A 13,926-nucleotide genomic window follows, 5' to 3' on the forward strand; every position below is an offset into this window, starting at 1 on the left:
GGGAGGCCTTCTGCGGCAGCTGCAGGTTGGACACATAAAACTGGGATGTTGAGCAATTAGAGGCTGGGACACCAACCAAAACCACCTAGGAGGAATTAAGAGCCTTAAATTAGGACTTAGAAGAGAAGCCTGGAGTGACTCAGTGACTTTGTGACTATGGATGGTTGCTGGAAGGTGAGGTCTTCAGTTGGGTAGACCAGGAGAATGGAAACAGATGGAAGCTTCTCAATCCATATAGGAGAAGCAGACCCAAAACATACGCTAAGGTGCAGTGCAGCCCTGAGAATCTTCCTAAAATGGCTTTTCCTTCCAAGAAGCAGATACAGTCAACAAACCACATCAAATGCTCCATAATTCAGTGACTTGATGCAATGCAAGGGGAACTCAGGAATTTTCAACAGTTGCTCTGTACTGACCTAGCAGCATTACAGAACAGCAATTACCATCCATGCTATTTGTCTTGTGTGTATACATGCATGTGGGATATATGTATCAGTGCACGTGTTTCTACAAGTGAATGTGGACATGCACACAGCACACGTGTGGAAGGCAGAGGACAATCTTCCTCTTCCACCTTGTTTAGAAGAAGGTCTTTCTTGCTTGTTACTTGCAGTTATTCTACTTTGGGTGTGGGGGGGTGGAATTCTGATCTCCCTGTAGTTTACAGAAGCACACTATCAACCCAGCTTTACAGGAATCCTGGGGATCCAAACTCAGTTCCCCACATTTGTTAGCAATGAAATAACTCCCCAGTCTCCATACATTTATTTTAAGTTGGGGGTCTTTATTTGTTTTGTTTTTAAGACAGGATCTCATATATCCTAGGCTTGAAGTTAATGTTAGGTTGACCTCGACCTTGAGCTCCTAACCATTCTGCCTCCATCTCGCAAGTGCTAGGATTACAGACTATATCACCATGCTCAATTTATGTGGAAAGTATAGAGCAATTCTTATTTTCCCATTCACTCTTCAACTTCAGAACATTTCTCAACATGAAAAATAAACTCCCTCTGAGAGTCCTGAATTTTCTTTTAACCATGTTCACAGGGTCACTGATAGTAAGTACTAGTTATGAACAGTGTTGTCATGCCCCCATCAGTCTAGTTAAACCTTAAAACAACAGCAGCAAACAGGACCACAAAGGAGGGGATTCCAGGATATCAAAAGCCAAGGTGAGCCAGAGTCCAGGCCAGCCAACCAGCCTGGCATCCAGATCTGTAAAGAGAAATGTGGATAGCCAGTTGTGTTCTGAGTAGCCAGTGAGATGCTAAAGAGTGGGGGAGAACAGAGAGAGGACAGGGCTCACAGCAGCAGGGCCTGCCCCTTCTACAGTTGAAACACCATGGAGCACATTTCTGTATAAGACAGAACCCCAAAGCAGCACAGTTCTTGGGAATTTAGATTCTTCTAGAACAGTAGTTCTCAACCTTCCTAGTGCGTTATAGTTCCTCACATTGTGCTGACCCCCAACCATAAATTATTTTCGTTGCTACCTCATAGCTGCCATTTTGCTATGGCATACACTGAGTGTATGTACAATACACTCAGTGAAGCACATGGCTAGAAGCAATGAATTCTCATTGTCCTCACAAAAAGGTGTCCTAGTTAGCTTAGACCGCCAACTTGACACAGGCAGGCGTCACCTAAGATGGGAGTCTCACTGGAGAAATGACCAGAGCTGGCTGGCCCATAGGCATGTCTGTGGTGGGCTGCATTCATTGTTAACTAATATAGGGAGGCCCAGTCCACTGTAGGCAGCAACATTCCCTAGGTAGCGGGACTCAAGGTGAATACAAAGCAGGCTAAGCATGAGTGGCCCAGCAAACAGACTTCCTCCATTGTTCTTGCTTCAAGGTCCCACTTGAGCTCCTGCCCTGGCTTCCCTCATTGATGCACCATGACCTGGAAGTAGAAGCCAAATAAATCCTATCCTCTTTAAGTTGCTTTGGGTTGGAGTGTTTTATCGCAACATAAAGAAAAGTGGAACAGAAGGGATAAAATGTAGTCCTTCACCACTGCAGCACTGCAGAAAACAAAAGCTGAACAAGAAAACAACAGGTAACCCTCTCATTAAGTAAAATCTTCATGTTCCAAGTCTGGACTAGCACTGTCAAGGAAAGTTTAAAATAGCAAACTAAGTTATAAAAATTTCACTTCATTTTACTGTTTACTCAAAGTCAAGTTACCTATTTGTTTTTTTAACATTTTCCTAAATTTCTTCCTGACTTGATAAATTTTTTATCACTTTTATATCCCCTCCTTTAACAAAATTAAAATGAACTTTTGCTCAAAAATTATGTAAGGGGCTTAAGTAATTGCAAAGAAGGGAATATGAATATCTAATATCTATTGCTGTGAAAAGACACCATTACCAAGGAAACTCATAAAAATAAGCATTTAATTGGAGGGTTGCTTACAGTTTCAGAGGTTTAGTTCACTATCATCATGGTAGGAACATGATTCTGGATCAGTAGCTGAGAGTTACATCTTGATTCCCAGGCAGAGAGAAAGAATTGGGTCTAGCAAGGGCTTTTGACCAGCCCTAGTGACTTACTTCCTACTCCAATAAGGCTGCAATTCCAAATCCTTCTAATCCTTTCAAATAGTGCCACTCCCTGGTGACTAAGCACTCAAGTATATGAGCCTCCAGGGTCATTCTTATTCAAAACACCACAAGCACATTCTTCCATCTCTAGCAAACACACTACTTAAGCCTAGGGAGTTACCATGGGGCACAGCTTCATAACCTGTGGGGTATGGGATTGTGTAACTCAATGTGGAACCCATAAAAAAAGAAATCTGTCAAAAGTGAAAGGTGTGTATGGGGCTGGAGACATGGATCAGCGGTTAAGAGCACTTGCTGCTCTTGCAGAATATCAAGAGTTCTGTTCCCAGCACCCACACCAGATGGCTTCCAAGTGTTTGTAACTCTAGCTCCAGAGGATCTGACACTCTCTGCTGACTTCCTTGGGCACCTACATGCAGGTGCTACACATATATACGCCCAGACAGGCACACACACAATAACCACATACCTAGATAAATCAATCTTAAATTAAGTTTATGAATTCAAAATGACCAAAACATAATTAAAAATCAAACATACAATGAATACAAGGTGTCGCTGGCAGCACTTGCCTGGGTTACATAGAAGCTTCTCAGCCACACTGGTTCTGAAGCACTTTGCAATGGGGATGCCATCAATGCCACCCAACACTAATGTATACTACCAGAAGCTCCTTGTCTCAGATTAGAGACTCTTCGGTGCTGTGAACATCAGCAGGTTACTGTACACGTGAAGCTTTCTGAGCACATAGAAACACGCAGAAAATAAAGGCCTCACACTTGTCCAGGGCCATTCCTTGGTATGTGTCATATTAGTCCACTCTGAATGTGCTCATGATGGAATGTGTGGTTTCTAAAATTGCTGTTTGAGTGGCTGACTTGAGTTTCATAAAAAAAAAAAAGTATTCGATGAATTTCAGTTTTTGAAGTAGGATAAAATTTCCAGGAATTTCTGAAAATACTTTAAACATATTTCTGCCACTTTGTACCTGATAGTTACAGAAAGGAGCATCATCAGTATAGATGATTATAAAATCAAAGAAGCAAACAACTCTGAAAAACGTGGTGAAGACTGTCTTGGTCCTGACCTATAAAATATTCAACAACTCATTCAATTCTTTATTCAGAAACAAAATAAAAACATTCATCTCACTGCACAATTTGCTTCCGTCTTATTAACTATATGATTAACAAAAAACATTTCAAAACAAGTTTTGTCATAGTGTATCTTTTACACATCTATATTTCTTGAATGAAAAGGATTATGAGTGGGAAAATTTAAGACAACCTGCTATAAAGTATTTACATGGAATCTTATGAGAGGTTCCCTCATCTCAAATACATTATTAACATATATACATATTTATTCAAATATTTATAGCAAAAAAAGTGGTCATTTAGCCATTGGTTAAATGTAAATAATCTGCCTGTTAAAAAAAAACTATTCAGGAGCTGGAGAAATGACTCAGAGGTTAAGAGCACTGACTACTCCTGCAGAGGACCCAGGTTCAGTTCCCAGAACCTACACAACAGCTCACAACTATTCTGTACCTCCAATTCCATGGGAACTGACAGCTTCTTGAGGCCTCCATTGGCACTGCATGCATGTGGTATACAGACATACAAGCAGGCAAAATATGCACATAAAATAACAAACCATCTTAAAAAATAAAGTATAAAGCCAGGTATAGTGGAGGACACCTTTAGTCCCAGCACTTGGGAGGTAGAGGCAGGCAGATCTCTAAGTTAACCCTAGCCTGGTTTACATACTGGGTTCCAGAACAGCTAGAGTTATATAGTGAGACCCTGCCTAAAAAAAAAAAAAAAAAATTTAAAAAGCTGGGCAGCGGTAGTACATGCCTTTAATCCCAGAACTCAGAAGGCAGAGGCAGGTGAATCTCTGTGAGTTCAAGACTTGCCTGGTCTACAGAGAGAGTTCCAGGACAGACTCCAAAGCTACTCAGAGAAACCCTGTCTCAAAAACACCAAAAAAGAAAAGAAAGTATTTAAAGTGCTATAGAATATAGAAGATTTCAAATTAAGAATCTCATGTTCTGCTAATTGAGCTATCAGGCATCCCAAGTATTTTGAATTAAATCACAAATTTGCTTTTCAGATTTGATATGCAGTTTTGGGCACATTATTTTAGAGTAACACATCCGCATATCTTCCACAGAAGACAAAAGAGCATCGCTGTGCCAGGAACAGCTTGTTAAAGACATCTGTGCCTCCCCTGCCTGGTACTGCTCCATCCTTGGAAGACAACTCAATTGCTTACTAAGCATGCCATATTTTATTATGCTTCAATTACACAGTTCCTCTGATCAACCATGTTAGCATTTAATTACCATGCAATTAATTCAGGGCACTAACACAAACTCATGGGTGTTTCCGCTTTAGCCACAGAAATCATCAAACAGTTGACCCAAAGCCTGCCCAAATTTACCCCAGCCTGCACTCTGCCTCACACGAACTGGCCTACTCTGTGCCTGAAAATTCCTTTCAACACAAAGTGTCTAACATCAGCCAGAACTGCCAAAGCAGGACCAGCACTGGAGCTGAGGGCCTCCAGCAACTACAGTGGGAAAACATTAACTCACGTATCAGAGGGATGAGGTGTTCGCAGACTCTAATATTCAGAAGGGTAAACCCTGCTTTTTGTATTTAGGCATTTGTACTGGCCTGCCTTTGGAGTTCTGACAAGATACGCCCTCAGCTGCTGCCAATATGAGCAGCACCTGTGCTTATTCATTATGTTCCCTTTTAAAAGGGCCCTGCCAACCTCCCACCCTTCTGTTTCTTTCCTTCTCTGTCTGTTTCCCCCCATCTCTGTCTCTTTTTCCTCTCTTCCACTGCTCCGGTCCCCAGAGGCTGGTCTCCCCGCTCCCCTTTCCCCTTTTTATGAGCCTTTTCCCTTAATAAAAAAAAACCCTCTGCTTGAATTCTGTTGTATGGTGCTTTTCTTCTGAGGATTTTTTAAAATTACAACACTCACTCTTCACAAATATGGCTCCTATAACTTAGTCCTTAATTATCCAGCCTGAAAACAATTCCAAATCATTATTCCATTGAAAAACAATCATTTCAACACCCCCAAATTAATAAGGATAACATCCTTCAATAAAAAGCAAGCTTCTGAATATATTTATCTTTTTAAAAACCCTAGGGTTGGAGAGATGTCTCAGCTATTAAGAGTGCTATCTACTCTTCCAGAGGACCTGAGCTCAGTTTCCAGTACCCACAGGACAGCTCACAACCAACTCCCAGGAACTGGAGTCACAGGAACAGCCTCTTCTGGCCAGCACAGACACATGGGGCAGGCATCCATGCAGGCAAAGCACTCAAGCACATAAAATAAAAATAAGCAAATAATTTCTTTTAGTCATCCTGGGGTTAGGGAGATGGCTTAGTGTGTTAGAGGAGCTGCACGTGCAAGCATGAGGACCCAAGCAAAAGCCTGGCATAGATGCGCGTGCCTATAACCCCAGTGGTGGAGGCAAAAGGGCAGAGATGGAATGCATCTGCCAGCTGCTACCTAGCTCCGGGTTCAAGACTCTGTCTTAAAGAAGTAAAGCAGAGAACAGTGAAGTAAGACCTGCCTCTGACCTCTGCACAAACATCCATATTCTACACACACATGTACTCCCATATACAGACATGAACATGTCAAAAAAATAACATGACATCCTTCAGCTGGTGGGATGGCTTAGTAGGTAAAGGCACTTACCACTAAGCCTAGCAACATGAGCTCCACCACTGGCTCCTATATGATAGAGGGAGAGAATCAAGTTGTGCAAATTGTTCTCTGACCTTAACGTGTATGCTGTGTGTGTATGAGCAATCCTTCTCCTGATGTTTCATACCAATTCCTGGATCAGCCCCCTGGAAATCCTAGGCTAAATTGTTTTAGGTTCCTCTCTATTTTATCTGTTCTCTGGAGCTTAGCAAATGTCTTTAAGTCAAAAAGTGGACATATTTAGTTGTTTGCCACCAGTAAATAACTAAAAACAGGTCGCCACACATACGCTAAGGTGAATACATACACAAGGGTTGCAGAAGGGAAACTGTACTGCCTTTGTACAATTTCTAGAACAGTAACACCCATTTGCCACCACGTTGTTCCCACAAGACTGGAAAAGCTGTACCTTACACTCTGTGACAAGAGTGGAATGGACTGTTTTTACTTTCAACTTGGGTGGTTATTTATAACTACAAGGTCTGCTTCTGCTGTCAAAGTGTGTGAGGCCCTGGGGAAGGTCATCCTGGAGTGGTGCTTGTTTCAAACATGTTGACAGCGGAGAATCCCCCAACTTGGGCTGGGGAAGGGGGGTTGCTTTCACATAGGACTGTTCTAGAAACATTCCATAGGGTCTCCTGGCAGGAGGGCTCTCATCTTTGCTAGGTAAAGTGCAGTTCCTGGGGCTCTAATGCTAGTCTACAAAGGCTGGCTTTTGTAGTTACACACTTGCTCAGTAAACATCTGCTGAGCCTCTTCTATCTGCAAGGCACCATGGGAGTGTGCACGCTTCCCCAGCCCACTCAGGTTTCATCAGAAATGGGGAAGAACCAGGTACGAGGGCCTGGAAACAACACATACAAACAAAGGCAGAGGACAGAGAGATACCCTTCTCTCTGCACATTCTACTTAGTGAGGATGTGCTGGGCTTCAGAAAAAGAGACAAGAGACCATGTCTTAGGAACCTCCGTATCCATAATGCAGATCCCATTAGGGCCAGATCTTCATGGTTCTTGTTCATTGTTTTTCCTGCATCTAGAGCAATGCCTGCCAAGAAGCCAACACTCAGTAGGTATCTATCTCATGAAAATCGTGAAGCACAAACAGCCATCTTAGACTGGACACTGACTTCATTATGTAACGAGCTTCAAGGCATGAAGTGTGCCAAGTTCAGGTTACCTGAAAGCCAGGCATCCCTTCATCCCCACCCTCGCCTACACAGAGACGTCACAGACCCAGACCTTCTTTGACCACCACCACTCCGATACTGGATGTGATTTCTTTACTTTGGTCCCTGTGTAGACACCAATGAACCCATAACAGAGTATGTGGGAAGGAAAGACCGACATCACACTTCACAAACATCTACTGTCTGTACATAAAACACACAGACCCAGCAGTGCAGTTCTGAGACTTTCAAGAACTCCAGCCTGGGGCCACTAGGCAGATGACAGGGCTCTGCCCTCCACCCCAACCCCAACTATGACAGTGTTGGGGAGGGGTAGGTGTTTGCAAAAGGCTTCCAATGGATAGAAACTGGATCCAAGCAGGAATTCCAGAAGATTGGCTAACAGAAGGATTCTGTGCTTATTAGCATGATGCCAAAGGGTTGTTTGGAGGCCAATACTTCAAAATGCAGCTAAGCAGGATTAAAGACCATTTTTGTGTATGGATGAACACAACGCAGCAGCAACTGAGGCAGTGGTTCTCAACCTGTGGGTCACAACCCCCTTGGGTCAAATGATTATTCACAGGGGTCACCTGAGACCATTGGAAAACACAGATACTTACATTACAATTCATAACAGTAGCAAAAATACAGATATGAAGTAGCAACAAAAATAATTTTATAGTGGGGGATCACTACATCACGAGGAACTGTTTTAAAGGGTCGAAGCATTAGAAAAGTTGAGAACCATGAGCTAAGGTATGATTAACTTATTGAGTAAGAGAAGGAAAAAAAAACAGAATGGGAGAACCAACTTACCTACTTTAGAAGAGGCCAGGTAGCCATAAGAATCAAGTTTGGGGTTTTGCTTCCTAATGTTGTTATTACTCAACAAAGAGGACAGTGGGGTGACATTCAGAAAATAAACTAGCAGAAAGTGAGAAAAAAGCCAAATGTGGTAGCACATAGTTATAGCTATAATCTCATTACTGGGGAGGGTGAGACAGGAACATCACCCTGAGCTATTATTGTGGGCGAGTCATGGTGCCTTGCAGATAGAAAGATGTTTACTAAGCAAGTCCATAACTATAAAAGCTGGGTTTTGTATACTAGATCCCTAGGAACTGTACTTTACCTAACAAAAATGAGAGCCCTCCTACCAGAGAGACCTGAACTCGGATCCTCTGATGCGCTACAAACACTCTTAACTTTAATTTACCCTAGGTCTAATCTTCCATATGCTACAATCTCCAGGGCAGGTTTCATCTTTTCCACACTGATGCACAACTGTCCTAAAATAACGTGCTAAGAATCCCACCCTTCTCCTCACTGGCTGCTTTGATGAAAAACTATCAACTACAAAACCATGGGGTGCAATTCCAGAAACTCTAGTCAGTTCCAGAGACCAAAGTGGGCTATCTTTACACCACTATCTTGACCTCTGGAGCTTTGGAGAAAAGCTTCACATCAACGAGAGTCCTTCAACTTGTTGTTATCAGTAATTGCTGAAGCTTCCCTGAATTCTTTGCATTCACAAGTAATGTAGCCATAGGATTGACTTATTGATGTCTTCCAGACAAGTGTAAACAAGAAAACATCACTTCTGTGACTCTGGGATGTGCTGACCCTGGAGATTGATTTGTGGACAAAACATCCGACCATCACTAAGTCTTCCAATCCATAACTACAGGATCTCTCATTTAAAGGTTCTATCCTAATTAAACAGAAACAGTAACAAAATCCAGAGCTACCTTTTGTGTCATGAGAGAGAAAATTGCCTATCTCTGTCAGATAATTTATAGCTTTCTACAGTCATTTCACAAATCTTATTAAGTGAAACAGATTTCAACTGATGTGGAAAAAGGAAGGTTGAAAACACACAGCTCAACAGGCAGGCATGCAACCCAGACTCTTCCCTCTAACTCAGGTCTCATCATTTTTGATCCTGTGAGGATCCTGGAGAACTGACTAGTGAGGCTAATGTAAGAGACAACAGCTGGAGAAGCGATAGGAGTTCAGCTACATGACAGACACCTGCATGCAGCTTCCAAGTTCCCGAACAAGCCCATGTGAGAAGCAGGAGGAGAAGGAATGAGCGACTGGAGAGAGAAAAATCCCTCTGGAAAAGCACTAGCTGGAGCTGGGCCAGGAGAAGTGATGGAACAGCTCCTTGGAGCGCAGCTGAGAGTGCACACCTGGCTGCAAAGACCCCTGGGACGGTCCCAAGCGGAAAGGCTGAGGAGCAGGGGTGAGCCACTGTGAATTCCTTCTCACTCCCCAGAAAATCGCTTGTGTGAGATGCTCTGAGGGCTGTGGCAGTGAGGGACTCACTTGTCCCCAAGTCTCTCAAAGCATAGAGCACATACTGGTGAAACAAAAGAAAGTGCTCAACAAATGAAAGATGTATCTCAGGGTGGAAACCTCAGGTGGCGCAGCAGGCAAAGATGCATGCTACCAAGTCTGACACCCTGAGTTCAATCCTTAGACTAACATGGGGCAAGGGAAGAACCGACTCCAGCAAGCTGTCCCCGACCTCCCTGTGGTGTGTGTGTGTGTGTGTGTGTGTATGTGTGTGTGTATGTGTGCGCGCGCGCGAGCGTGCGTGCATGCACACTTAAATAAAAGTAATTGAAAAGAAAAACGGCACAGACAGGGATACATTCTGTGGGTCCCTGGTGCCTTCAAAGGGCTAGTTCAGACCTTGGTGTGGTGCAGAGGACTGAGGGCCCATTCCATAGAGGCTTGCATCCTTGGTTTCACTTCAGTGAGTGACTTTAATTGTCTTCAACTTTTTCCTACACCTAACAGACTACAGCAAACATATATGACTTTTGTAATAAAGGACAATAAATCTATTTCAACAGCCATAAAGGAAATGTGTTGACTCTCTTTGCAGCTCATCTTAGAATCTGACCATATAAATCCCACGCACCATGGATCAAAGTGGCTGGGTCATGAGGCACGAAGCACTCGCCCTTGGAAGAACGGACAGCTAATAGAGTCATATTGAAAACGCAGCAAACAGGCCTGTAAAGTCAGACCTTCTGGGCTTTATGAAAGTGTTTCCCTCCAACCCATTGCTGCACTCTGACAGCTAAAATGAAAGTCTTCATCTTCAGGTTGTTACCAAACACGCAAGTGCATGGAAGGCAGAGAAAGGGGACACAAAAGCAGAGAGGGTCATCTATCAGCCAGCCTTTGCATGTCACACCCTTGCCTGCTCACGAGTGACAGACCTCACAGCTTGCCTGTGTGCTCCTGTTTCCAAATTCCATCCCAAATCAGATTCCAGAGCCACAGAGGACGCCTCTCTCTCCTCTCACACAGCTGGCCCAGGAACCAACGGATTGACAGAGTTTTCACTGATCAATAGAACTGTGGTCAATCCCGGAGCCAAGAGTGTAGGTGGTTCTTTTGTGAAAGCCAAAGTTTAAAATCTCACTTGTCACAGGCCCAGGGTTCTGACACTGACCATGATGCCTAGGACCTAGCATAATTTTTCCAAGGTCAGCCACCAGACAAAGAAACAGGCTTGCCATTCTAGATGTTTCCCTAGAAACAAGGCAGTTCTTCCATAGAAACTTCAAAACCCAATGACCATACCACTGGCCCCTCAGAGGAAAGTCACCCACCCTAGAGCCTGCTTTCTGACAATTCCATGCTTTCAAATAGAGTTACCATGCTTTTTCAAAATATTTCAGAAGAAAAAAAAAGGTGGGCAGCTTCTGAGGAAGGACCCTCCAAGGCTGACCTCTGACCTCTGCATGTACACAAACTCACACAAATAATAAGTATTAAGATTATCACAATACATAAAGATTGGTAAGCTCTTCCTTAGCATAAACCTTGATATCAAGGAGTACCTTAAAATCCTGTTGAGGGTAACTATGTGGGGAGAAAAGAAAAACAGCTTTCAAGTTCCAGTCACAACTGGCTGTCCCTCTCCCACCCCATGCAACGTGTAGGACGCAGGTGCTGCAGGGTAAGCGTAGTCACTTTGGCAACACCTGCATCCTACACGGCAGTCAGTAGCCAGGAGGATGTGGAAGCCCTCAGCCAGAAGGGAAGCAAGCTTCCCCACCTGTGGCCATGCACACCTTTCATCCCAGCACCTGGGACGCAGAAGCAAGGCCAGACTGGTCTACATATCGAGTTCTAGGACAACCTGGGCTACATAATAAGAGCCCTTGTCCCAGAAGAGAAAGGAGGGAGGGAAGGAAGGAAGGAGGGAAGGAAGGAGGGAGGGAGGGAGGGAGGGAGGGAAGGTGGGAGGGTGGGAGGGTGGGAGGATGGTTTCAGTTTTGAAGGACACCCAAACAACAAAAGGTATCAAGTGACCTTACAAGGGAGACGGAAGTTATGGGGGGAAGGGATCTCAATGACCAGTCATAAGTATTTTACCCCAGACTACCCTGGGACCTAGCTGGAGGCCTGTTTAAGAAATTCAAGCAAAAAGAAGCATGTGTTGCCTGCTCCGGAGCACGGAGAACAAAGGACTCACAGAGCCCTGAGCCGGCCTCATCCACTTCTAGGCCAGGTGGAAGCAGGGGGCGGTGGGAAAAGCTCCTTTCTTAAACAATGAACAGAAGGAAGCTTACCTGTCCCAAGGTCTGCCTTCTCCTGAAAAGAGAGCATGTGTGTTCCATTCACTGGGACGGTCTGTAGCGTGCCCTGTAGCACACTGCACTTTGAAGCGCACTATTTCTAAACCCCCAAACTTGCACAAGATGCATTTTTCAGTGGCACTGCTGGAGAGAAAGAGAAGCACTCTGCCAAGACCTCGAGCCCCCTGGGGTGACCAAATTCCAAACAAACATAACTGTGTTGACATACGGACCATGGCGGTGCCTGCACACTCTGAAGAAATGGCCAAGAACAGCCTCTGATAATTGTTCTTAGACAATGTTATCTTTCTTTTGTAGCTTCAATGACTCAAGAGGAGAATGCATATTAAACAGAAAAGTTGCTTAATTGATGGGGGGGGGGGGGACCAGGGGACACCACCACCAAAAAATCATTCCTTTCCCAATAACGTTCACTGAAAGTAAGAATTTCACTCCAAGTGGGCATGGATGTAGCTTCAGGTGCCCATCCAAGATACTCTGGTCTTACACATGATTAAGGGAATCTTGCTCAACAACCCTTACTTCCTCATCTCAATTTGGGGTTGCTCACTACAAATCTATTTAGGAATTAAGGGTCTAAGGGCAAGTAAGACCCAAGTCCCACCGCTTGTCTGGGGAGAAGAGACTAGTCATTCAACTGGGTGGATAAGGGGGTGCACTAGAACAATGAAAATCACTTCTTCAGCCCCTCACATTCTGTGCAGCCCTTCTGTGTTTCTACTTAGCAGGAGGAAACAACCAATAATCACCACGAGTTTGGGCCCCTTCATTTCCCACCACCAGAATTGTGATCTTGAAAGAATTTGTGTAACTGTGCTGTTAAAGGCCATGTGACCATGCTGGGGACAGAATTCAACAGCAGAGTGGTAGCTTAGCCTGTGCATGGTGTGAGGTCCCATTTCTAGCCCCCCATCCTCACAAAAAAGTTAGTATCAACAGTAACAAAATTTAGCCAGGCATTGGTGGTGCACGCCTTTAATCCCAGCACTCAGGAGGCAGAGGCAGGCAGATCTCTGTGAGTTTGAGACCAGCCTAGTCTACAAGAGCTAGTTCCAGGACAGCCTCCAAAGCTATAGAGAAACCCTGTCTTGAAAAACAAACAAACAAATAGTAACAAAATTTTTTAAAAGAAACTCTTGTTGGCAAATGGCCAAGCTGCACTCTCAGTGTATCTGTGCTGTGTTTACCCTCAATTCCAATGCTAAAAGAGGTCTAGCTTCAAGACAGGCCTAAGCTATTTCTCTGTTGAACCTTTATAACAGAAAAAAAATTCAAGATGGCATGGTAGGTGGCATACTCCTTTAATCCCAACACTGGGGAGAATCAGAGGTAATCAGATCTTTATGAGTTAGAGGCCACCCTGTCTCACAAGGAAAAAAAAATTAACAAATAAAAACTTGCCAGGCGGTGGTCGCGCATGCCTTTAATCCCAGCACTCGGGAGGCAGAGGCAGGCGGATCTCTGTGAGTTCGAGGCTGGACCGACAGCCTCCAAAACAATACAGAGAAACCCTGTCTCGTAGAAATCAAAAAAACAAACAAACAAACAAACAAAATAATAATAATAATAATAAAAAATAAAAACTTAAAAAACAACATCCCAGAAAATAGAAGAACAGTATAACCCAAATATAGCCTGGGAGGACGGGGTGGACATGCTTGGCTTCAAGGTGGCATCCAGATACTTCCATGAAGCTAGTATAGTAGGGCAAGGCTGTAATTCTGTCATAATGGGTGTAATGGTGAAGCACCACTCCCCATGACTGTCTTTTGTCATTAATCAGGAGGTGGTGGTGCACAACTTTAATCCCAGCACTGGGAATGTGGACTCAG

General features: G+C 43.9%; 1 protein-coding gene across 5 annotated transcripts in view; it reads right to left on the reverse strand.

Annotated features, from left to right (window-relative positions):
• Positions 1–13,926, reverse strand: part of Tln2 (talin 2) — a 409,739-nt gene that overhangs the window by 295,626 nt on the left and 100,187 nt on the right. Inside the window, exon 1 of one of the 5 annotated variants that reach the window (XM_040739687.1) lies at positions 12,068–12,174. The exons of the other annotated variants lie outside the window; for them this stretch is intronic. The gene's annotated coding sequence lies outside the window, so the exon portion shown is untranslated. Of the gene's footprint in view, positions 1–12,067; positions 12,175–13,926 lie in introns of those variants that run through there. 5 annotated transcript variants of the gene reach the window in all.

The sequence above is a fragment of the Mesocricetus auratus genome, unplaced genomic scaffold (assembly GCF_017639785.1).
Source record: "Mesocricetus auratus isolate SY011 unplaced genomic scaffold, BCM_Maur_2.0 Super-Scaffold_100691, whole genome shotgun sequence".
NCBI classification, from domain to species: Eukaryota; Metazoa; Chordata; class Mammalia; order Rodentia; family Cricetidae; genus Mesocricetus; species Mesocricetus auratus.